The following is a 23,383-nucleotide window of genomic DNA, read 5'->3' as shown; positions in this document are numbered from 1 at the left end:
GGAAGCAATGCTGTTAGATGGGGCTGCGGAAAAGACAGAGGGGCCTGCAGCGCACGGCGAGCAAGGAGAGGCGGCCTCCCTGAGCCTCTGTGTCCCCTCGGGCCCTCCCCCGTGCAGAGCCTGGGACACTCCCGCTTGGCAGGGTGGGGAGGATGGCTAGCCTTGCACCCCCCAGGTGACTGGAGAGCATCTCTCTTCAGAACCCCCCTGTGGCTTGGGCTTGGAGGAAGTGTCCCTTCCTGCCACAGCAGCTCAGGTCCCTGTGGGAGCAGGGGCTGGGTGAGAGGAGCTGCAGGCAGAGCTGCTGCAGGTGCATTCGAAGGAGCAGGTGGGCTCTCTTTTGACCACTTGGAGGGTCTAGGCTCAGAGGCAAGCAAGAGCATGGGGCTGACTTGGTCCTACCCGGCGTGGGTGCCATCACTACTGCTTAAGTGACCTGAGTCTCTGCCCCTCTGAACGTCACTTGCCTTATCTCCAGAACAGGGGTCCTGGAGCCCACCTGATTTGGGGTGTGCTAGGTCACATGCTTTGATGCCCAGAACATGTGTGCTACGGAGTGCCAGGTGCTGGGTGACTCAAGCCCAGGAGCTCAGAGCCTCGCTAGGGAAGAAGACTGGCCAGGTGCTTCCTGCAGCGTAGGGCCTGGTGGTGTGGACCCGAGAGGAGCCCTAGGGGGCAGGCAAAGGTCAGCCTGCCGGGGAGGGGCATTCCAGGAGGGCTTCCCAAAGGCGATGCCCTTTGTGCTGCAGCCCAAAGGATGAACAGGGGGATGCTCAGCAGAAAGGGGGCTCCAAGGGCATCAGGCCTGGGCGGGTGGGGGGTAAAGGCAAGGGACTCAGCAGGGCCCCGACCCATCCCAGAGGGCATTGAGAGCCACCATCCTGGATGCGGCATCAGCAAGGAAGGATTTGGGGCTGAGGAGTGATGTTCCCAGGTCTGGTGTGTGAAAGGTAGCTATGGTGACTGCTTGGAGGACATTCCCACAGGGGCCCCCTGAGCCCTACTTCTGTCCAGGAGGGGAGGCGTGAGGCCCACCCTGCCAGGGCCGTGGGTACAGGAGGTGGGGCACGGCGGTGCTGCAGGAGTTGTGGGGGGGGAGGGGTGTGGATGGCGGTCAGTGGGCACACTGGGTGCCGTGGCGTCCAAAGGGAGTGAACTCTAAGTGCAGTGGGGCTGCGCTCAGCCTTCGGGGCTTCTGCACACAGAGCCCCTGGGCACCTGTTACCGTGCAGACACCGGCCTCGCCCTGCACCGCTGGGCAGGTGCATTTAGAGACCCGGCTGAGAACTGCGAGTCTGATGGGGAGCACAGAGGGCTCTGAGGGGCCCCACAAGGACAGGGGCCTCTGAAGGAAGAGGGCAGATTGCAGAGTCTTGAAGGGGTGCGTGGAGGGGCTGCAGGGTGTGCACTTGGCCACAGTGAGGACAGAGGAGGACCGAACTCCTCCCTCGGGGGTAATTCAGCAGACAGTTGCCTTTCTGTGCGGCTCTATGCGGCAGGGGTGAGGAGGGTAAGGTCCTGGCCCCGGGGGAGCCACTGACTGTCCGACGGAGAGGGGAGCACAGGGCAGGCAAAGGGCTGAGCTCACTTGGCTGGAGAAGGGAGCAACTGAGCCAGTCCCCGGAGAAGAGTGGGAAGTTCCCAGGCAGGGAAGTGAAGGAAGAGCATGTGAGGCAGAGGGAACAGCATATGCAAAGGCTCAGACTGCCAGGGGATGTTGTCAGAGGGGCACAGCGCTTGGAGCCAGGCCAGCAGGCGTGGACTTTGTTCCTGTCTAGGGGCAGCCAGTCAGCCAGGCCTCCCAAGTCAGAGAGGAGAGGCCAGGGCCTCCTGGATGCTGGGAGGCCGGAGGTCCTCAGCTCGGTGTGTGTTTGGGTGGGAGAAGGCCAGTGCTTGCTGGGTGCCGCCTGCCTAAGGAGGCGACTGACCGTGTGCCAGCCCTCTGACGGCTCGCCCGCTTCTCCCTGGGAGCCGCAGGGCCGGGGAGGGCTTGTTTGTGCAGAGGGAGGGGCAGTCTCTAGGCGGGCGACTGGCACCTGCCCCTCGGAGTAAAGTCCATCTGGGTGAACCAGGTAGGGAAGGAGGGAGGCGAGTGGCCAGGTGGCAGCCTTCCTGGCAGGTGTGCCCTGTCATCTGGCACGAAGACAGCCGTGGGGCCTCAGGGGCTGGTGCCGTTTCTCACACCGTCCCCCACAAACACGCACGCTGAGACCGCGCCGGCGGCCCTGCGCACGCTGAGGGTGGGATTGCTGCGAGCAGCAGGTGTCGGTCACTGCCCGTCAGCTGCCACAGCACAGGGAGGCAGCTGCGGACCAGAGAGGGACATTGGCTGCCCCAGGTCACACAGCGAGCGGGCCTCCAGCCAGCTCCCAGCCGCCCATGGCCCCTGGGGGGAGGAGCTGTCCTCTAGCGATGAGCTCTTCCTACACGGAGTCACGGGCTTGTTCAGCTTTTCTTCACCTCCTTCCACGAAAAGCAACCCCAGGGAGCAAACCCGGAGAGCCGGTGCTCACCTGTCGGCCCAGGCCTCGCCCGGCTGCAGTGGAGTCCGAACCCTCCGCCAGGGAGGCCGGACTCCCGGCTCTGCGAGAGTGTAAACATGGTTATTTTTAGCCCTCGGAGGGCCGTGGGCGCAACAGCAGCGTGACCCGAATTTGGCTCAGCCCCCTCCTCCTGCCCCACCCCGGAGGCCGGGCCTCCTGCACCCTGCCCTCCCCTCCACCAGCCCCTGGGCCGGGCCAGGACCCACTAAGAGAAGGAACAGGGTGGGGGCGGGCCCGGCAATGCCGCCCGGCCACGCGGAGGCTGAGACCAGCTCACAGGATGTGGTTTCCAGAGAGGCGACATTTCAAGTTGCAAGAGAAATACTGGAGCCACGCTATTTCACGACTTTTCCATGGCTTCTTATTCCCTCATCCTTGCACCTTCCCGGGTCTGAGAAGGCTCCACCTGGGAAGGAACCCCACCCTGGGGTCCAGCCCGGGCTGCTGCTTGGCCGCGCTGGGCTCCGAGGCCTGCCCAGCACTCCCAGCATCGCAGAGCCCTGGTCTGCGAAGTGGGAGGATTCCCGCCCTGGCGGCGGGCGGGCGAGATGTTCACTCACTTGTTCATTCAACAAACACTTACTGGACATCAATTTTGTGCCAGCCACTGTTCTAGCCGCTGAATGTAAAGCAGGAAGCCCGCCTGCCTGAGGAGATGCCAGCCCTGCAGGCCCTGAGTTACCGGGCAGGGCGGAGGGCAGGCGGGGGCTGGGAGCTCAGAGGGACGGAATACGTAAGGCACAAGCAGTAATTGGGAATAATGTTGAGGGATGTGTTAATGGAGTGAGGGGCTTGGGGAGGGGACAAGGGCAGTCAGGAAGGACCCTTGAGAAACTTGAATTCAACAGAGCCAGCCTCAGTCTGGGAGAAGGTGGTGAGAGGGAATAGCAGATGCAAAGGCCCTGGGGCAGGAACACGCTTGGTGCCTGAGGACTGAGGTCAGCAGGGAAACCATGGGGTGGAGGGGCAGCAAAGGAGCGGGAGCAGGCTGTGTCCACGGTGAGGTGGGCTGTAGGGAAGCCTGGGGGGGCAGCGGATGGGGGTACCGTACACAGGAAAAGCTCTGCTCAGCCACTTTAAGGAAGAGCAGGAGGGAAGCGAGAGTGGGAGGCCAGTGAGGGGCTGCTGCCCTTTCGCAGGTGGTGGAGCTGGCGAGAGGGGCAGGTCTGCACACAGGGAGGGAGCACTGAGGAAGTGGCGGATGGCCCGGCCGGGGGAGCACCACTATAGAGAATGGTTCCTTTGCTTCTGGATTAGGTGCCTGGGTCAGTGGCTGGAGGAGGAACGGGCTCTGGGGGAGGCAGGGCAGCGGCTGTGCCATTCTGGACACAGGGGTGCGGCAAGTGGAGAGGGGAGCCCGGGGGGGCGGAGCTGCATGGGCACAGCAGGGCCTGGGTGGGCACAGCCCTCCTCCCCGGGGCCCGGTGCCAGCCTGGAGCGGGGGTGTGGGCCGCGCTTCCCGAGTGCCTGGCCTGGGTTCTGTCCACATGCATCACGGAGGGGGACCTGCCTCTGGTCCCGGGCTGGGAGGCGGGGTGGGCGGGGCTGCAGCCTCCACCCAGAAGGCTGGACCTGGAGCAGCCGGAGGGGCCTGCCCTGGACGCCGGGCACTGTTGGCCGCCGGCTGGACCCTGAGCGCCCTGGTGTCTGTCACCGCCAACCTCCTACTCGGCCGTGTCGACTTCTCGCCGTGAAGCAGCAGCTGCCCCTCGCGTGCCCGGGCCGGGCTGCGGAGCTCAGGGGGAGTAGGGACACGTTTGGGGATTTTTCACAGCAGACCCGGTTCCCTCCGTCTTGTCACCATCCAATGCCGTGAGCTTGATGATGGCCCCCGCCCTCTGCGGGCCTCGGAATCCCCCCGAGACCTCAGGACGGACTGGAAGTTCCCTCGGGTCCCCGCAGGAGGAGCCGCCCTCGGATGACGGCGGTCTGGCCTTGAGGGGCCCTGACGTGCGTAAAGGCCTGGAGGCTGCGCCATGCCGGGACCTAGGGCGAGCGTGGCGCCAGGCCACAGGGAGGACTGTCACTGGAAGTGAGGCGGGAGGGAGCCGTTTATACCGTATAAGCCTCCCTGCCCTCAGGAAAACCTCTTGAACTTGTTAAAAACCTCAGTTTTGCCACCTGCAAAATGGGGGCAGAAAACATCACTGACCTGGCAGGGATGCGGAACTACTGAGGCAGCGTAAGGAGAGCGGCCAGCGCAGTGCATCTGGCGGCAGATGGCTTCGATTTCCAGCGGTGGCCGTCACTCGCTGTCCGCCAGTTTGTAGCTGGAATACACATTTCAGGGCAGGGCTCTTTCGCAGTTGGGGCTTCCTGTGCGAGCCACAGCCCGGGCCTGGGAGCCCTGCCAACCCTCGCTCTGGAGCCCCCGACCCTCTCCGCGGCCTTGGGGACTGGCCACCGCGTGCGGCGCATCCGTCATGGGTGTCGCTAGCAGAGGCGCGTCGGCTTTTAACCAGAGGCGGTAGGTAGCGAGATTTCTGAAATCACGACGGGCTTTGATTTCCTATCAGCATTGATGTGGCTGTTGTTGTGTTGTTGTGGGGCGTGCGTGTGTGCATGTATGTGCGTGTGTGCATACGTGTGTGTGTGTGTGTGTGAGTGTTAACTGCTATGGGTTTTAGAGCCGCGGTGGTAAGTGAGGAAAATAGCAGATGCTGGATCCAATTGCCACCAAACTGTCTTGAAATGCTATAAATATTTTCTAAAAAGACTAGCTTCCCAAGCCCGAAGTGTTAGTTATCTCCTCCCTGAGAAACTGATTCCCGAAAATTAAGACAAATAACCTCTTAAATCACAGTTGTTAACCTCAGGTGTAAAAACCGTTACCGCGCCAGCCGCAGGTCACGGCGGCTCCGCTCTGCCTAAGTGACTCCGCACGACAGCATGGAGAAGGCAGCGGCGGCAGGGAGGAGAGACCTCATGCCCCGTCAGGAGGCCCCCAGTCGGAAGCCGGGCTCAGCCACTCGCTGCTGTGTGACCTCAGGCCAGTGCGCCCACCTCTCTGAGCTCATCTCTGCTTCCTCATCTGTGTGGCGGAGACCCGTTACCTGCCGCCTGGGCCGGGCTTGTGCTCCCTAAAGGTAGACAGAGGTGACTGTCAGTGCTCACCTGCTGTGTTAATCAGGACCAAGAAAACCCCTCCACCCCGGCCCCTCTGGCTGCCGGTGGTGCCTGAAGCTGATTCTGTATTTAAGGTGATGCCGTAAAGTTTTTTAAATGAATGTATTTAAGCAAAAGTTATGAAATGATTATTAAGCCAGGGCAGCGCAGGTAGCAGGAGGAACTGACAAGACACTAGGAAGGTGGGCAGGAAATGTGAAGTGCTCTGCAGACTGCTGGGGTTTCGCTAAGTGCGAGCGGATTTTTGTCCCCTCCTAGGAAGCATGGGCAGGGGAGGAGGGTTCGGTGAATTGTCTTCCGACTGCACCGTACCCAAAGGGGACCGCCACGCTCCATGGCACCGAAGGGCTGCTAGAAGCTGTCTCCCAGCGGCCAGGCCAAGGAAACCACTCTCCTGGGGCGTTTTGGCCAAGAACCCAGGACGCGGTGGCAAAACCAGGCCCTGCAGGGTCAGCGCCTGGCCCTTGTGCTTATTAGGAAGCCCTGAGCTCCCCACACACCTGCTGCCAAGGCCCAGCACAGGGCAGGTGCCCAGGAAGATCCCAGAACCGTCGATGTGCTACAGGGGAGAACCCACCGAGGACATGAAATGGAGGGGACCGGGCGGGTGCCTTGAGCCTGGCTTGGCCGCGGCCCGTGTAACCCTACCCCACTTATGGCGTCATTTGGGTGGCCGAGTGCCCCAGATTTTCTAGGGCAGTCCTGGTTTCAGCCTGGTTTCCTCATCCATTGTTCGCGCGTGCCCTGCCCAAGCAGGCATCTGGCTCCGGTGTGGAAATCCTGGCTGCTGTGTACGCAGCGTGGTCACGTGTGCATCATGCCCTTTCGTCGTGTTCCGAGCGCTGCCTCCACCGTGGCTTCGTGGCCGGCCAGCGCACGGGGCAGCCCACTTGCCCCCTAAGTACGGGTGAGGAAATTGCGGCCCAGAGTAGGCAAGTGACTTGCTACTTGTCCCATAGCCAGCTAATGCAGACCTGGTCTGAACCTGTGACACCCTGGCCACTTTGCCTTCCGATTACAAAGACAGCTCGAATGACTTTATGCCTCCTGGTATTTAAACTTCATTGGTTCATTCATTCACTCATTCAGAGTCTGTGCAGCCTAGTGGGTAAGACCCCTGGAGCCACATGCTGGGTTTGCATTTCAGCCACTTCTTGGCTATGTGATTTTGGGTGAGTTCCTTTTTCTGTCTCTCTGCCTCAGTTTCCTCCTTGATAAAATGGGCACGGATAGCACGCAGGGCTGTCAGGAGGACTACTGGGCTGGGGGTGCCTGGCTCGGGGTGGGGGTTCTGGAGGGCCCTCTGCTGCTCACAGAGGAGGGTTGACAGGAGCAGGTGGCCGGCTAGTGAGCGTGCGGCGGGGGCGGAGTGTCTGCCTGGAAGGAGCACTCAGGTGGACGGGTGAGGTCAGAGTGCGCGGGCCCCACAGGGCAGAGGGAGAACCACCGGTTGGTCCCATGGTGGGTGGAGGCATCCAAAAAGGGTCATCCCCTCTGGGGAGGCCACTTGGAGCAGGGCTGCAGTGGCCAGGGAGGGTGCCAGGCAGGTGGACCTGGGCACGCATAGGCATGAGGTGGCGTGGCCCCAGACCCAGTGGACAGAGGCTGGTCCCCACGCCTTCCCCTCGGCAGCCCCAGCAGCTGGGACTCCCGGGCTTCACGGTGAGGTGAGGTGAGGCAGAGGGAAGAGGAAAGGCCAGGTTGGTTTGTCCCGGGGGCAGGCACAGAGAGTCCTGCCCGAGAGCCTTGGCACAGGGGTAATTGTCTATTGTTCATTGTCTGGCGAGCTGAGCCGGCTCCCCGCCATCTGTCTGTCTGCCTGCCTGCCTGTCTCTCCTCTCCACATCTGTCTGTGCCGTGGAGACAGCCCCCGCCCAACACCCTCCCCAGGGACCCGCGTTCAGGCTGGTGTTGGCCCGCCCGGAGACCCGTTTGTCCTGCCACTGGGGCATGGGGCCCAGTTTTAATCATCCTCGCTCCACCCTGAGATGCAGATGGTCGTATTATTAATAGTCGTAATTAATCAGCATCCCGGAGGATCTTCCCCCCAGGCAGCAGGTCCTCAGGACTCGCAGCCCCGGGAGGTCCTGCCCCAGCCCCACTTTACAGACAGGGGAAGGGAGGTGACTCACTTGAGGTGGAGCTGGGTGTGGGCCCCAGCTCAGATCAGGTCTGGCGGCAGCCTGCAGTGTTCCTGTCCCGAAATGGACCGTCCACCCTCACCTGCCCACACACACCTAGGTCCTAGGGTGCTGGTTGCTGGGGGCCGCTTTCAGCACTGGCTGCAGGAGGGCAGCGCTCGGGCTGGGGGTGCACTGGGGGCCTTGGGCTGAGAGTGGAGGGAGAAAGGTGGAATGGGGCGGGAAGCCCAGAGAGAGGCAGGAGCTAGCGGGCTGGCAGGACAGGGGTCTGATTGGGGATGAGGGTGGGGAGGCCGCCCTGGGTGGGAGAAAAGTCAAATGCCAGCTGTTCCTCCCCACCCCCCACCGCACGCACGCGTCGTGGGTCAGGGCCCGACGCTGGCTGCTCCTCTGTGCCCAGCGCCGCATCCCAGGGACAGTGATTTAAGTGCTTGCGGCAGGCGGCATCCTGATTTATGGCGCTGTTTTGGACAGGCCTGACTCCATCAGCACGGCAGCACGAGGGCTCCTCGCGCAGCTCTGCAGATGGCTGCCAGCCTACCTGCGCCCCTTGCCTGCCGTCCCGGGGCTGACCACCACCCGGCCCCTGCTCGTGCGTGTGCATGTGTGCACCGGGGCCCACGCCTGGGCGGGCACGCGTGGGGCCATGTGTGCGGTGCCCATCAGAGGCTGTCCGTGTCCCTGCTCGGCAGCCCCCAAGCTGCCTTAGCCCGGCGGGCAGGCGTGTGCCTCTTGGCCTATGTGCTGACTGTAGGTGATGGACACGTGTGTGCCGCCCTGCACTCTGTGTGCCCAGGTCCTCTGGGCTGCCGCTCTCAGGTTTCATCTGCTCGTGGCTCTGGGAGGTGGGTGTCTGTGGCTGCCCTGTGTCCCTGCGTGCGTGCTGGTACAGATGTGCACTAGCAAGGGGTGTGCACGCCTATGTAAGTGTGTGTGCGTGTGTCAGAGGTGTGGTGAGGCGCATGCCTGTGTGCGTGGCGTGTGGCCTGCAGCGCCACCGTGTCCTGTCTTCTCCTCGACGGCGCCCTCCCCACTCACGCCATGCCTGTAGCGCACCTCGGGGCCTGGGGTAGCCGAGCTGCTCCTGCCTCTCGTCAGGCTCGTGCGTGAGACTCTGCCATCACAAATGAGCGTAGAGTGTCCTGCAGGAAGTCGGGAGGTGGTTTGTGTGTCCTCAGAGCATCTCCACCCTGTGCCCGTATGGATGTTGCAGGAGAGGAGAGGCTGGGACGGAGGGACATGGCACCACCCCAGGCTGCCCCCTCTGTGCTTCCAAAGCCGTGAGCCCACACTTAACCTGTGCCAGGCCTTGAGGACAGCCCCGTGTCATGGGAGAAGCTGTCAAGGGTGCGGGAAACCAGCACACAAACCCAGGCTCTGTCACCAGCATGTGGCCCTGGGCAGCTCCTGTGCCGCGTCCATCCCCAAGTGTTTTCCCACCTGCAAAATGGTCTCAGGAACAGCCACCACGTGGAGTTACTGTGATCACGAAAGGTGTGCAGAAACTGCTAGAGAAGTCAAGTTCCTTCCCCCCGCAGGCTTTGGCCTCCCCATCTGTAAAGGGGTAATAATGACCTTCACGGCCATTTCATGGGGGCTGTTTGGAGGGTCACATGAGAAAAGGGTTCAGCGAAGGGTGCAGGGTGTGCCCGCAGCAGTTGTTCTGGCTCTGAGCACCAGAGACGAGGGGTGCTGGGCACTTGGGGGTGACACTCGGGACCCGGGTCAGATGCCCCCATCTTAATCCCACACGGCCACACTCTGGCCTCGGGACTCGGGCAGGTGACTTCATCTTCATCCGAATCTCTAAGAACCTTGGACTCTTCATCTTCCGAGCGGGCATATTAACAGCGGCATCTGCCTCGGGGTGCAGTGGAAGGATTCAGGAGAAACGTGTGCTGAGCTTAGCACAGAGCAACCGCCCGGACCGGCGGCGTCTGCAGTTCTCAGTGGCAGCCCCACGGAAGCACGGGTGGACGCGTGGTGAACGATGGAGTGCTATCCCAGCGGGAGACCTGTTCATGAGGTATCGCCTGTGTCTCCAGACTTCACGTCCATCAGTCCCACCCCGGAAGACCCCGAGCCCTTCGTCAGGGCAGCGTAGAGGGGCCGTGGCGAGACTGGCAGCGCCAGCTGCAGGAGGCGCCGTGGGGAAGGAGGCGGTCGGTGCTGATGCCTGCCGGCTGCAGAGGAGCCGACTCCTGGGAATCAGGGCGCTGTGCCCCCACAGCCACCCAGCTACCCAGTGGGAAGCCAGTGGTTACCTGACCTTTACCCCCACCTTTTTTGGGCCACATGGCAGCTGCGCCACAGCTGGCTCCAAGGCCCTGAAAGGAGGCCCAGAGGGAAACATGATGTCTCACCTGAGTCAGGTGAGGACTGCAGACCCCGCTGCCAACCCAGCAGGCCCCTGGCCCAGGTGCTTTCTCCTGCTGGCTGCAGACGGAGCCAGGACCAGTCCCCATCATGTGTGGGCTCCCCAGTCTGTGCCCAACTTCATGGCAGCTGCTGGGGTCCAGAAGAGGATGCAAAGTCCCCATCTCGGCCTCGCTGAAGAGATCAGCCCCTGGCACCGGGGCCAGGGCAGGGAGAAGACAGCTGAGGGACACAGCCAGGGCTGCAGGGGCTCAGAGGGCGCTGGGCCAAGGTGGGCCCAGGTGGGCAGGCAAGAGAGGAGCAGGTCCAGCTGGAGCCAGACCTTGAAGGACAAAAAGGATGTAGCTTGCTAGGAGGGACAGGAGGACAGAAGTGTGTGGGCAAAGGTTTGAAGTCCTTCCTGGGGAAAGGTCGCTGTCCCATAAGACATTTGGGCTGCTCTAGCCAGGCCGCTTCTGCCCTTGAAGACCAGTGGCCGTGGGGCGAAGCAGGTGGCCAGCAGGGTGGGAGGGGCGTGCCCAGGCCTGAGCCAAGGGAGGCCAAGTGGCCCACACAGGCCAGAGCCTGAGACATTGGCACCAGCTCCTGGGAGCTCTCAACTCGAGAGTTAACGATTCATTTGTGGCCAATTTCTGCTGGCCTTTGCCTGGAAATCCCCAAGGCTGCCCCTTCCCTTGGCTCCGGAGCTCTCATTTACACTTGGCTGAGGATATCTCACCCACTGTCCAGGGAACGGTTTTTAAGATGACAGCAGGAGGGATGTGGGTTAGCCGTTAGGAAGAACTGATTCTGGGCTGCAGGCTGGGGCCTGGGGTGGTTGGTTTAAAGTTTGCTAAAGTTGAAGCCCCTCTCTGACCCCGTGTGCCAGATGTTGATGAAAAGAACCTAGTTTGCATTCATGGTGCTCCCTCCCACGCCACCGTTTAGTTTGTAACAGATGTGGACAGAATGCAGTCTGGGGTGATGTGTGAAGTGTTGCGACAGTTAGAAAGGGGGAAGTAGTGCTTGCCCCAGAGTAGGACCTGGCTGGGTAGAGAAAGTCATGGCATGTGCAAAGGCCCTGGGGCATGAAAGTCCAGGGAAGGTTGAGTGATTGTGGTATGGCTGGAGTGTAGAGGGTGTGAGAGACTTTCTAGAAGTGTGGACACAGTTCACAAGTGAAGGACGTGGAGGACTAGGGAATTTGGCAGTGGGCAGTGCTGCAGCGGGGGAGCCGGAGCTGGTACCTGAGCAGGGATAGGTGGGTTTGATTTGGGTTGCAGGGCCGTGTGCCAGTGTGCCTTGATCCTGCTGGTCAGCAGACCCTGCTTGACAGCCTGCTCCGTGCCAGCTCGGGCCCAGGCTGTGCACAGGCCCTGTGCTGTGCAGAAGCTGAACTGGAGGGAAGGGGTCACAGGTAGCAATGCAGGTGAGGGGCGACAGGGACAGGTCTGTGCCAAGGCAGGGGCATGGCTGATGGCGGCAGACCCACCCAGCTCCATCACCCCAAGTCCTCAGGTGAGTGGAGCAGAGGTGCTGGCGTGTGCTTCAGGAACTCCATGCTCCTGGCACGCTCTGTGAACAGAGGCCTGGAAGTCACCCCTGTTGTAAAAGGTCAGCGTGGCCTGGGGAGCCCGGAGTGCATATCTGAGAGGGGAAGGTTGGTGGCAGAGCCCTGGCAGAACGCCGGGCCCGTCTCCCCGACCCGGCTGTCTGCACACACATCCCCCGACTCACCTATCCCTGCCAATCTAAGGACATTTTCCCAGAATCGGGCAAAATAAAGCAGCCCGATTGTCCAGGTAGAAATGTCTGGGTGTTCGGGGAGCGAGGGGGTTCCTTTGTGTCCTTCACAACTTAGCAAATGTAATTTCTTCTGATTATTTCTTGACAGTCCCAGGCGTTGGTGGTAAACAACCGCTCTCCCCAGAATGTTTCCCTGTGACAGCAGCTTTCTCTGGCGAGGGTGCTATCAACACTTGGCAGGGCCTCCTCCCGGCTCCCGGCTCCCGGCTCCCGGCTCCCGCTTCCAACTCCCAAGCTCCTGCGCAAGCCAGCAAGCGAGGGCTTCTGGAAGGCTTTCAGCACGGGGAGCCCGCCGCGCGTGCCGGGGGAGCAGGGGCTGAGGCAGGGACGGGCCTGTTCTCTTTGTTCCCTGCAACGGCCCGGCCTGGCTTCAGGGCTTCCATGGCCCCTGGTTGTAGATGGGCCCCAGGCATCGAGGCCGTGTGGTGTCAGGTGTCTGCTGGCTCCCACAGCCCTGGTGCCCGGGTCCTTGGCACGGCTCAGCAGCGGGAGGGGGCCTGTCTCCTGAGGGCAGCTCTGCCAGGCCTGTCTTGGCCGAGACACCAGCGGTGTCCTGGCCCTGCGGCCTCCGAGGCCTGCGTCACACTGGCTTAGGTGTCCTGAGTCAGGGCCAGGAAATGGATCTGCCTTTCGGGGGTGGAGGTGCTACTGAACCCCACCCTCCTGCCTGTCCGTGCCTGGGGGTTGCTGGCCTTGGGCATCCCTCCTGTGACCAGCGCCTGGAGGGGAGCGCTGGAGGGGTACAGCCTGCTCTGCACTCTGCTTTTGGGGCCCAGGCCCCCACCCCACACGGCCAGTAGCTGCCATGCAGGGTGGGCGCACAGACATGTGCACAGCTGCGCCATGCCTTTGCCTGGGCTTTTCCCTTTTCCTAGAATGCTCTTTCCGACTTGCCAGTCTGGGCAATTTTCTGCTCTCTGGCCAAGAATTCACTGAGAATGAGTATTTTGGTGAAGTCGTCCCTGGCAGGGCCCCCTCTGGCCAAGGCTGTCCCCTTTTCCTCTGAGCCACCTCTCCCTCCACCTCCATCAGGGCTTCTAGCACAAGGTAGTATAATCGCATTTTCCTGCAAAGGGCTGCCCGAGCCTGAGGCTTGTTTATCTGTGCACCCTGCAGGCCTGATATGTAGTAGGCGCTCAATAAAAGCAGGCTGGATTTAATTAAGGGGGTTCCCGAAGGCAGTGTTGGAGTCTCCCTTTGTTGATGGAAGAGGGAGGTGGGAGTTTGCAAGTGGAGAGAGGCTGACCTCCCTGCCCCCCCGCCCCTGCCCCGCTCTGCAGTGCTGCCTGAGTAATTGCCAGGACTGGGGGCCCCCTCCCGCTTCACCCAGCAACAGCCTTCCGTGCCCGGCAGGAGCCGGCTCCCCGGGTTGCCGGAGTGATCACTCTCCAGAAAACACCCCAGTGGAAACTGCATGAATGATTGATAAGAGCTGAGAGCTGTTTAATTTTTTCCCCCTGTTTAATGGCTATCAATAATTTAATACGCTCTCTGTATGTTTTTAAGAAATAGCACCCATTTCGCCGTCTCCGGTTTAGCGGGCTAAATGATTTAAGTGTCGAGAATGTGCTCTGAGGATGGCGGTTGAGCGAGTGGGAGAAGTCGGGGGGCTCGGGGTGGGGGGAGGCGGGTTCAGAGCAGCCGCAGCATCTTGGCCTGGGGTGTGTGTGTGTGTGTGTGTGTGTGTGTGTGTGTGTGTGTGTGAGAGAGAGAGAGAGAGAGAGAGGGTGGGAGGGAGAGGGGAGGGAGGGAAGGGGCGGGTAAAAGCCAGCTCCTCTCTGCTAAGAGCAAGATAATTGCTTTCCGGGCCCTCACTGAGCAGCAGCTGAACAGCTGTCAGCCCCCCTGCCCCCAATGCTAAGCCTTTTTTCAGGATGGCTCTAGGGGGCCCAGGGGGGCTAGGAAGGAGCTGCCGCTGGTATCACGGTGGGCCGAGAAAACCCCTCCCCCTGACATCTTTGCCCCCCTTCTAAAGCCTCTAAATCATTTTTATTTTAATGACGCAGTGAGGCCGCCGTCCTGGCGGTGCCTTCCAGATGGGGCATGGGTGGCGTGGTGCGGGACACTCAGAATCACTAATCTCCGGGCCCAGAGGGACTCGGGAGGTCATCTGCCAGTGCTCCCCCAAACTTCCCAGATGCAGAGGATCACCTGGGAGGACTTATTAAAAATGTAAATTTCTGGGCCGCATTCCAGACCCACAGACTTCCAGTCTCAGGGGAGAGGCTGGGAAGCTGAGGGTTTACCAGTCGGCCCAGGTGACTCTTGCCCGAGGAGTGTGGCACACACGGAGTAGTGCCACTCTGCTCGGAGGCTCACGGCGCTCACAGCACCCCATGGCCGCTCCCCTCCGCGTGCACGGCTCTGGGGACAGGATCCTTGCCAGCCACCTCGTGGGGCAGCAGGCCCACCTGTGGCAGGCACACCTATTCCAGAGTTCCCTCTGAAGTTGGATGATGACCTGCCTGGCACCCTTGTGGGCATGGAGCTGTCTCTGCTGCAGGACAGACCTTGTCCCTTGGGCCCCGATGTCCTTCCCCGTCCCAGCCTGGCCACTGCCTGGCTTCTCTGTGCCTCCCTGTTGGACAAGGAGCTTCCATTCTTAGAGAAGGGTGCCTGGGGTGGAGGTGGGCAGGTGACAGCGTGCTGCGGCCTGCCTGTGATGGATTGATGTGGCCGCGTCAGCCTGCTACCTGGGGCATCGTCACCGCACGGTGGGGAGCCTGAGAGAGGCAGAGAGAGACGCTGGGCCTGCCGGGGATGCTGTCCTCCCTCGGGAGGGGAAACTGACTCTGGAGAGGCCACCGTTGAACAAGCCAGATCTCCTAGATGACAATGGGGGGGGGGTGACTGAGGCCTGAGGGAGCTCCCCAAAGGCCACACACCCATTTAGGACAGGGCTGGAACTGCGAAGGTGGGGGACAGAGGCCCAGGGCCAAGGGCCTGGCGTTGGGGGTCAGTGGAGACCCTGCCCCCGTCACCCACCGGAGGGCCCCAGCCTGCCCCTTGCTGGAGGCTGGTGGAGGCAGCGAGTGCACTGAAGGGCGCTGGCGGGGCCGGCCCCCCCGGGGGTGGCCATCCTTCCTTTCCTCTTCCTGCCGGTTTGCCATGTTTTCGGCAAAGGGTGTACCATTGTGCCATGGGTTTGGCAATTTTATTTTAATGGATCGTTAAGAGGGGAGGAGTGGCACACATTTTATGGGTGACACCATCTACTGTGAAATAGGGAACCCTGTAAGTCCCCCTACTCAGCAGCCTCTCTCTGCACCCCCAAATTCAGCCCCACCCTTGGTCCCCGTGGGAGAAGCCTGGGCCCCTGGAGGAGATTGCCCTGCCTGGTGTTGGCTCATGACTTGTGATCGCCAGGCCCCTGTGACTCCATCCCCTAGAGCCTGCTTTGGTCCTCACAGTAGGGCAGAGAGGGTCTTCCCCTGTGGGAAGCGGAAGAGGGGTGCTGCCCAACCCCGACAGGGCCTCTGCTTGGAGAGCTCTGAAAGCTGGGGCGGCAGGAGAGAAGGACTCACTCCGCCCTCGGGAAGACCCAGCCCCAGAGAGAGCTGTGCGAATATGGACACCAGGGCAAGGCCTGGGGAGGTCAGGGAGGGCTTCCAGGAGGAGGTGCCACCTGGCCACAGGCTTGCGCGTGGTAGGAAGGGGAAGGGCATCCCAGGCGCAGAGGTGCGAGGCAGTCTGTGGGGGTGCATCGAGGAGTGGGGGGGGGCTGCAGGGCAGGGGATGGGCCGGAGAGGCAGAGGGCCAGGGTGGGGCAGGGGCTGTCACTGCCTGGGTGGAGAGCCACAGAAGGATTTGTTTGTTTTAAGCTTCCGTCGAAGTGTTACATCCGTGCAGAAAAGCGTGTGTATCCTACACATGTAGCTCCACAGATTGTCCCGATGTGAACACGCTTGTATAGCCACTTGCAGAGCAAGAAACAGAACACTCCAGACCCCCTGGACGCCCCCATGTGCCCTCCAGTCACTGGCCCCTCAAGGAAAGCGACTCTCCGGACCTCCTCGGCAGCTGTCGGCCGCTGATGCCCAGCAAACCTCCCGAAAACCCAGCGGCTTCGCACACGTGTATTAGATCTCACAGTTCTGCGCTTTGGCTGGGCACCCTGTGCCTGGTTTCCTCGTGTTCACGAGGCCGCAGTCACCTGGAGGTTGGCTGCATGGGAGGGTCGAGGTGGCCTCTGTCACACTGGCAGTCGGTGCTGGCTGTGGCCCGGGCAGCTCCCCTCTGTCCTCTAGTAGGATAGACCGTCCCCTCCCATGGCCCGTGGTGCGTCAACACAGCCACGGCCAGGGTGGCAGGACCTCCTGAGGCCCAGTCTGTGCAACTCATAAAATGTCACTTCCGCCGAGTCCTGTTGGTCAAAGTGGGTCTCGAGGCCGGCCCAGAGTCGGGGGCGGGGGTCCCCACCTCCTAATGGGAAGGAGAGTCTGAGGCCACATCTACTCTAAGCACGGAGTGGTTTTGCCTGCTCGTGACCTTTGCATCGGCATAAACGGATCTCCTGCGCGTGTGCTCCGTTGCGTCTGGCTTCGTGGGGCAGCACTGTGTTTGCCAGAAGCAGCCGCGTGGCGGGTGTCGCGGCAGATCGCTCATTCGCAGTGCACCGGTTTGCCGCGCCGTACGATGGCCACTGGGGGAGTCTCCTGCTGGGGCTGCTGGGGGTGGCACCGTGCTCCGGGGGGCACACGCATGCTGTTCTGCAGCACCCGAGCCGCTGGTCACGGCATGGGCTGCAGGGCAGGAGCCGCTTCCAGGGCGTGCTCCAAAGTGGGGTGCGGGGGCCAGCGTGTGCCCCACCAGCAGTGTCTGGGAGGCCCAGGAGGGGTTTTAGAAAGGTCCCCGTGGGGACGGGCTGTGGGGGGTGTCTCTGACCCAGGCAGCAGTGGACATGGGAAGGGGCTCCCTGAAATGTCCCCTCTGGCTGCCCCAAGTCTTGGGCCTCCAGGCTGGGGATCTAGGGCCAGCGGGCCGGTGGCTCTGTTCTGAGTGTGGGTTTTCCTGTGGACTTTGTCCACCCCCAGGGGCCTCCCCTCACCTCCCCTTCTCTGCCCACATGCCACCTTTCACAGCGGGCCTTGCCCCTGACGGTGTGCAGACGCAGGAGCCGGGGGGAGATGGCCACGCAGCCGCTACCCAAGAGCTCTGGGCGGCAAACAGGCCTGGAGACTCGGGCTCTCCTTCCAGCCTGGCCTCTGGCTGCACGAGGAACCCTCCCCCTGTCCGGGCCTCAGTTTCCTCATTTGTAAAATGTCAGAGAAAAGTATCAACCTCTCCCAGTCTCTTTCCTCTCACCAACCTGACCCCTGTCTTCTCGAATCCAGTGGAGGGAGGAGAGGGGGAGGTGTGAGGATCTCAGCGGGTTCCCTGACTCAAGACAGTTGGCCCGTTTCGTTCGGTTTGTTCCCTGCACACCTTCACTGCACCATTCGTCATTCGTTCATTCGTCCATCAGGCAGTGTCCGCGGCCCTGGCTAATGAGCGCAGAGGACAGACCGATAAACCAGACCTCGCTCCCGGCGTGCAGGGGCTCTGCCCAGAGAGGGCGCGGCCTGTAGAGAGCTGGAGGAGGCGCAGGCGGGCAGGTTCGGGGCCCGCTGGGGGACTGAACAGCGCGAGGCGGGGCGGGTCAGACAGGGCTTTTTTGCACAAGCAGTTTGAGCAGAGTCTCAAAGGCCAGTGGGGCTTTGAAAGGCAGAGAAATGGGGAGGAGAGCTCCTAGCAGGCAGGGGCGTGTGCCAAGGTGGGCGGCGAGGGGCCTGGGCAGCCGGGCCGACCGACCGGAGCGCAGCGGTGGGCCTGCCCGCCCGTGGCTTCTGCGGCTGCAGGGGCTGGTTTCGGGGCCTCGACAGTGAAGGCCAGGAACTTTGCTCGTGATGCGGGCGGGGAAGGCAGCATCCAGTTTCCAGGGTAGCCCCACGTTGGTGGGCCAGCCCGGCCTTGCGGGAGGTGGCCCGAGGGGCCTGCACAGGTGGGACCTGGAGGTGGAGAAGGCGGTGGGGGGCTGCCTGCAGGGGCAGGGCTTGGAGCTAACCTCTGTCCCCTGTCCTCTCTCCCGCAGGACTCAGTGGCCTTGTTCCCATATAGCAGGGCTGCAGGGGCCACCGTCTCCTCCTCCTGACGCTCTGAGCAGCCTCCAGTCCTGGTCGGTTGGCAGAGGCCTTGGCAGGTAAGTGGCGGGCTGGCCCCACTGGTGCCCGTGCGGGACAGGGGCCTGGAGGGCTGGGGAGGGGAAGGGGCTTGGGACTCACTTTCACTTCTTCCTGGGCCTTCTCCTGTGGGAGGAAGCCACACCATGGAGGGCAGCGGGGGTGCTCTGGCCTAGGACTTGACATTCGGTTTTATTTTGTCACCAACTCCCACTCCCAGTGCAGCCTTGGGTGGCCCTCTGCCTCCACTGCTGAGGGCCTCCGCTTGCCGATCTAGTACATGGAAATGATAATAGTAATAATATCCTCTGACATTATGAGCACTTAATTGCATTCTGGGTACTGTGCGGAAAACAGTAGTTACTCTTTCATCTTCACAACAGCCCTGTGAGGTCATTGCTGTGCTCACCGCCACTGCACGGGTGGGACGCTGAGCTCGTGGCGGAGAATAACTCGCCCAGGGCACACACCTGGCAGGGCCCCTGACCCCTGGCCTGCTCCGCCTCTGGCTTTGCGATAGGGGCGGGAGGTGGCGGCTGCAGTGTCATTGGTGTCCTCCGAAACGCTGGATCCTGTCCCACCTCAAGGCAAAGGCGGGGGGCTTTTACAAGGTGACGGTGGCTGCTGGTTGGTCCGGGGTCATAACTCATTTGTGGCGTGATCAGGCACGAATCGGGCCTGGCCTTCGGGGTCCCTTTGGGATGGCACCAGGGTCCTCCTCCAGGCGAGGAGTGTATTGACTGGATAAGTCTTTCTTCCCATCAGCCCCCCACCCCCAGCTCGTTTTCCCAAGCTGGTATTAAGCACTTACTGTATGTCAGGCCCTACACCAGGTCCAGGGTGCAGGGGCCTGTCCCTTCTGTGTGCTTTGGAGAAGCAGAAAGATCCCAATAGATGTGGCAGCCTTGTAACAGCGGAGTGGACAGGGTTCAGAGGTGAGAGGGGAAAATCTGGGGGGGTGATGCAAAAGTAAGTGGCAGTGTGGGGAGACAGAGGCCATGGGTGGGTGGCAGAGCCTGGCAGGATGTGCACGCACTCACTTGCACCGATGGTTGTGTGTGCACAGATACGCACACGGACGTGCAAATGCATGCTCCCTCACATACACATAAACACAGACATCACCTCTGCATGCCGCATGGGTGCACACAGATACACTTGCATGCATATGCATGCTCACACACATTCATAAATTTGCGTGTTTGCACTACACACAGACACACAGTGTTCACACATACACACGAGGCTGCACACACGAGGGGAAGGAGCAGTTCGGGGGTCCATGGCTTCTCACCTCCAAAAGCTTCTGGCAGCTTCTAGGGGCACTGGGAGCTCTGTTTGTCATATATTGGGGAGGGTGACTTGTCAGGGCTTGAGGGCCAGCCAGTTACTGACCACAGACAAGCCCTTGCCCTCTCTGGTCCTCAGCTTCCTCATCTGGAAACAGGAACAGTCACCGTCTGCCTCCCTGTGCGGTGGTCATGAGACCGTCCATGTAGACTGTTGAGAACAACTTCTGGTACTCTGCAGGCCTTCAACAATTGGAGCTATTATTCTCATGGGAAGAAAGCGGGGTGGAGTGGGTGTGCTGGGGGCATTCCTGTCCCTGTTCCTCATGCCCTGGAGACTCTGGCTTCCTACGGCCTGGGCGCCCTCGGAATCATGGGCACCACAGATGACCCTTCCTGCCTTCTCCAAGGTGGTGGCATCTGTGTCATCCTTGTCCCATCCCCCATCTGCACTTTCCCTGTTGACTCCTGGGGAGCTGGGAGTTGGTGGCACCCAGCTTTGGTACACCAACTACATTAGACTCCCTGCCAGGGGACTGGCACATTGCCTACATGAGCTCTCTCAGTCCCCCCAGAAGGAAACCTTACTGAACAGTTACTAAGTGGGGAAACTGAGGCACATTGAGGGTAAGTAAGGTTCTCAAGGACACCTGTTCATAAGTGTTGGAGCTGGGCTTCAGCTCCATGCTGTCAGATGCCAGAGTTTACAATGTTAATGCTTTCTCCCCCCAATGATCTCCCTTCAGGGACAGGTCATTAATACCTACTTTGCAGATGGGGAAACTGAGGCTCAGAGAGGGTACGCCACTCAGCCGGGAAGTGGCAGAGCCAGAATTGGGTGCTTCTTAACCATATTATAGCCCCAGATTCAAGACTTCCTTTTCCTTCCGCTCCCTCCTTCCCAAGTTGTACGAGGTTCCCAAGGAGGCTCCTGGGATTATCTGAGCTTTATTATTAGGTCTAGTATTCCCAGGAATATTTGCCATTTTCTTGCAAATAAAAAGGTGGGTTGTTGTCTGGGACTTGCTATCTGGCATGATCTAGTAACTTCCTCTGCAAGACTTCTTTGCAAAGTACCCTTAGGCTTGTCTTTGGAAAGTTGGCCAGCAGGAAGCTCTGGGGTGCCCAGGAGGCCTGGAGGAGCCCCAGCCTCGGGGGAGGTGGGCATTTGTGCACACCCATTGGGAGGCTCTTTATCCTGCTCAAGTGTTGGGAGATGGGACCCCAGCACAGGGAGCTGGGGTTCTGCCTGGCATGGGCATAGGGTCCATGCAACCTATGGGGGGAAATCTGGGAAGGATCCCTAGGAGATGACAGTTAAGCTGCACTTGGAGAAGAAGAGAAAATTGTTAGGTTAATGTGGAGGGAAAAGGAAGACTAAGCAGAGGGTCCAGTGCCAGCAAAGTCCAGAGTAGTGCAAGTTCATCCACAGACCTTCACACCTGCACCTAACAGTGCCCATCAGAATCTCCTAGAATCAGGCTAACTATGTAATTTGTGGGGCCCAGAGCAGAGTGAAAATGCAGAGCCTGTTGACAAAGTATTAAGGATTTCAAGATGGTGACAGCAGCATAGGGTCCTTCTAGGCTTAGGGCCCTGTGCAACTGGCCATAAGGTCAACTCTGCCTAGAATTAAGTGTAGTGACCATGGGATTAAGTGCAAAGAACTGAGTTCGTGTGCAGGTTCCAGCAGTTACTTACTGGCTCGGTGACCTTGGGCAAGTCCCCCTCACCTCTGTGAGCCTCACCAGCCAAGAGGAGCGGTGGCACCCTACTCCCTGTAGCAGGAGTCTCAGCGGTGCCAGCATCCAGCCTGTCCCAAGCTGTCTGGCCCAGCGTGGGATTGCAGCCCCTCTCATCGGGCAGTGGTATTCCCAGCTCCCTTGACCTGCCCCCGTTTACCTTCCAGCCCTGTCCCTACATACTTTGGTGACCTGGTTTTTTGTGATTTTCCTAATCCACCAGGCTGGGCAATGGAGGGGCGGGGTCAGGCGGAATTTGCTCTGTGTTTTATTTGCAAAGCCTTCTGTCTGGGCTGCCCCTTGCCCACCTGTCTATCTTTGCCTGGCAAACTCACTCCTGCAGGTCGGATGCCACAGAGCCTTCTCTGACCCTAGCTCCTCTCTCCCATCTTTTGTTCTGTTGCTGCCTCCAGTAGCTGCAATGACCTCTTGCATGGTAGGGTTTTCTACAGTGTGCAAAGCCCTTCCACACCCCATCAGACCCCTTAGAGAGCCCTGGAGAGACCCATTCCCATTTGCCAGATGGGAAAACAGAGGCTCAGAGGTGCAACCCCACCTCAATCCCCTGGACTGAGGTCAGACTCACATCAGGCAGGGGTGTAGATACTGGCAACAGAGGGTGGCACCTGGCCAAGCTGGCCTAGGCTGTCACAGCCAGCAGAGAATGGCCCCAGGTGAACAGTGTCACGTCAGGGCTGTGACCACCCATCCCACGAGGCTGGTACTTTGCAGAACGCACTCAGAACACTTTCAGTGGGTGAATGTAGAGGGCGCTGGCGTGGCTAGGAGTGTAGGCTCTGAGACTAGCTCGGGGGCTTTTCCAGCTCTGCCACTCCTGTCTTGTGGATTCCGATCAGTGACTTAACTTCTCTGTGCCCCGTTTCCGCATCTCCGCAGCAGGGAGAGTAACAGAACCTCCTCACCGAGGAGTGAGGGATTCAGCAGAGGGAGTCGTGTGAATCCCAGTAGCAACTTGGAGAGCAGAGAGCGTGGCACCTTCTAGAACGCGCATCGATGGTGGCAGCAGAGGGAGTGAGGGAGGGGTGGTCCCCGGGGCTGTAGGGAAAGTTGGAGGAGAGCAGGGATGAGAGTTGGGCTAGTCTTGGGTTTTGTGTGCGGGGATCCCGCACAGCCGTTGCCCAGAGCTCTGCGGCAGCCACCTGAGGTGCACGCCACACTCCCTCCCTCACTGGCCCCTCCAGCCCCTGGCGTGTGGCTTCGGGCCACCAGCACACACCACAGGTTGTCCGTCAGCAGATTCCAGGGTTACAAGGGCGGGTTCGGGGCTGGCTGCGAAGAACTTGAATGCCAAGCCGAGCTCACCACGGGCCTGGCCGGGACCCAGCCTGTGGCCACGCAGAGCTGGGATTCCAGGGTCCTCATGTGGCGTGCCTGTCAGTCTTCAGCGCCAGCTGAGAATGCACACACCCCCTCCCCGTGCTGGCATGTGCTGCCTGCAGCCCGGGCCCCTCCGCCCCCAGCCTTCGCTGCCTGCCCTGACCCTGCAGCCCCCACCTCGGCCGGAGCTGGAAATAGCCCGCGGCACGCTGCTGCCTCCCGCCCGAGCGGGGCGCCCCTCTGGGTCAGCGGGGCAGGGCTGCTGGGCCAACAGGCTCCAGCCTCAGTCTCACCACAGACCCAGTGAGTGGCCTCGAGCACGTTGCTGCTCCTCTCTGAACAGCTATTTTATTGACCTGTAAAACCAGAGGGTTGGGACGGGTCAGGGGTCACAAGCTACAGTCTTCAAGGGCATCGACAACCCAGTGAAGCTGGGATTATCCTGTTGAGCAGATGAGGAAACTCAGACACAGAGAGGTTAAGAAACTTACCCAGGGTCACAGAGCTATCGGTGGAGCTGGGATTCAGCCCAGTTTTACCTGACACCGTAGTGTGTTTTCCCCACATCACACGTCACAGGCACTGGCGTGTTTGCTGGGCGATCTGTCCACCCCATCAGCCAGGGGGCGTTGAATGATTCCGCGGGCTCCGGCCCCACCCTAGGCGCCGGCACCCAATAGTGAATCTGTGGTTAAGGATCTGGGGGGAGCACAGCCCCTGCTCCAGGTAGAGGTCACAGAGTCTACAGGGCAGAGTTGCTGGGTGGGTGCCCAGGGAGGCCAGGCCAGTGAAGCAGGAGGAGCCGGGGAAGCAGCACGTCCCTGATGCTGGAGGAGGCAGCCAGGGAAGACTGCCTGGAGGAGGGGGAAGGTGGGCTGGATTCCT

At 60.9% G+C, this 23,383-nt stretch overlaps 1 protein-coding gene across 4 annotated transcripts in view; it reads left to right on the top strand.

Annotated features, from left to right (window-relative positions):
- ZMIZ1 (zinc finger MIZ-type containing 1) overlaps positions 1 to 23,383 on the top strand; it is a 228,058-nt gene that overhangs the window by 27,046 nt on the left and 177,629 nt on the right. For all 4 annotated transcript variants that reach the window (XM_012762467.2, XM_012762468.3, XM_012762470.3 and 1 more), the window contains exon 2: positions 18,042 to 18,149. The gene's annotated coding sequence lies outside the window, so the exon portion shown is untranslated. The remainder of the gene's footprint in view (positions 1 to 18,041; positions 18,150 to 23,383) is intronic.

Source organism: Microcebus murinus, chromosome 14 (genome assembly GCF_040939455.1).
Source record: "Microcebus murinus isolate Inina chromosome 14, M.murinus_Inina_mat1.0, whole genome shotgun sequence".
NCBI classification, from domain to species: Eukaryota; Metazoa; Chordata; class Mammalia; order Primates; family Cheirogaleidae; genus Microcebus; species Microcebus murinus.
Note: the sequence above shows the minus strand (reverse complement) of the source record. Positions and strands in the feature narration are given on the sequence as shown.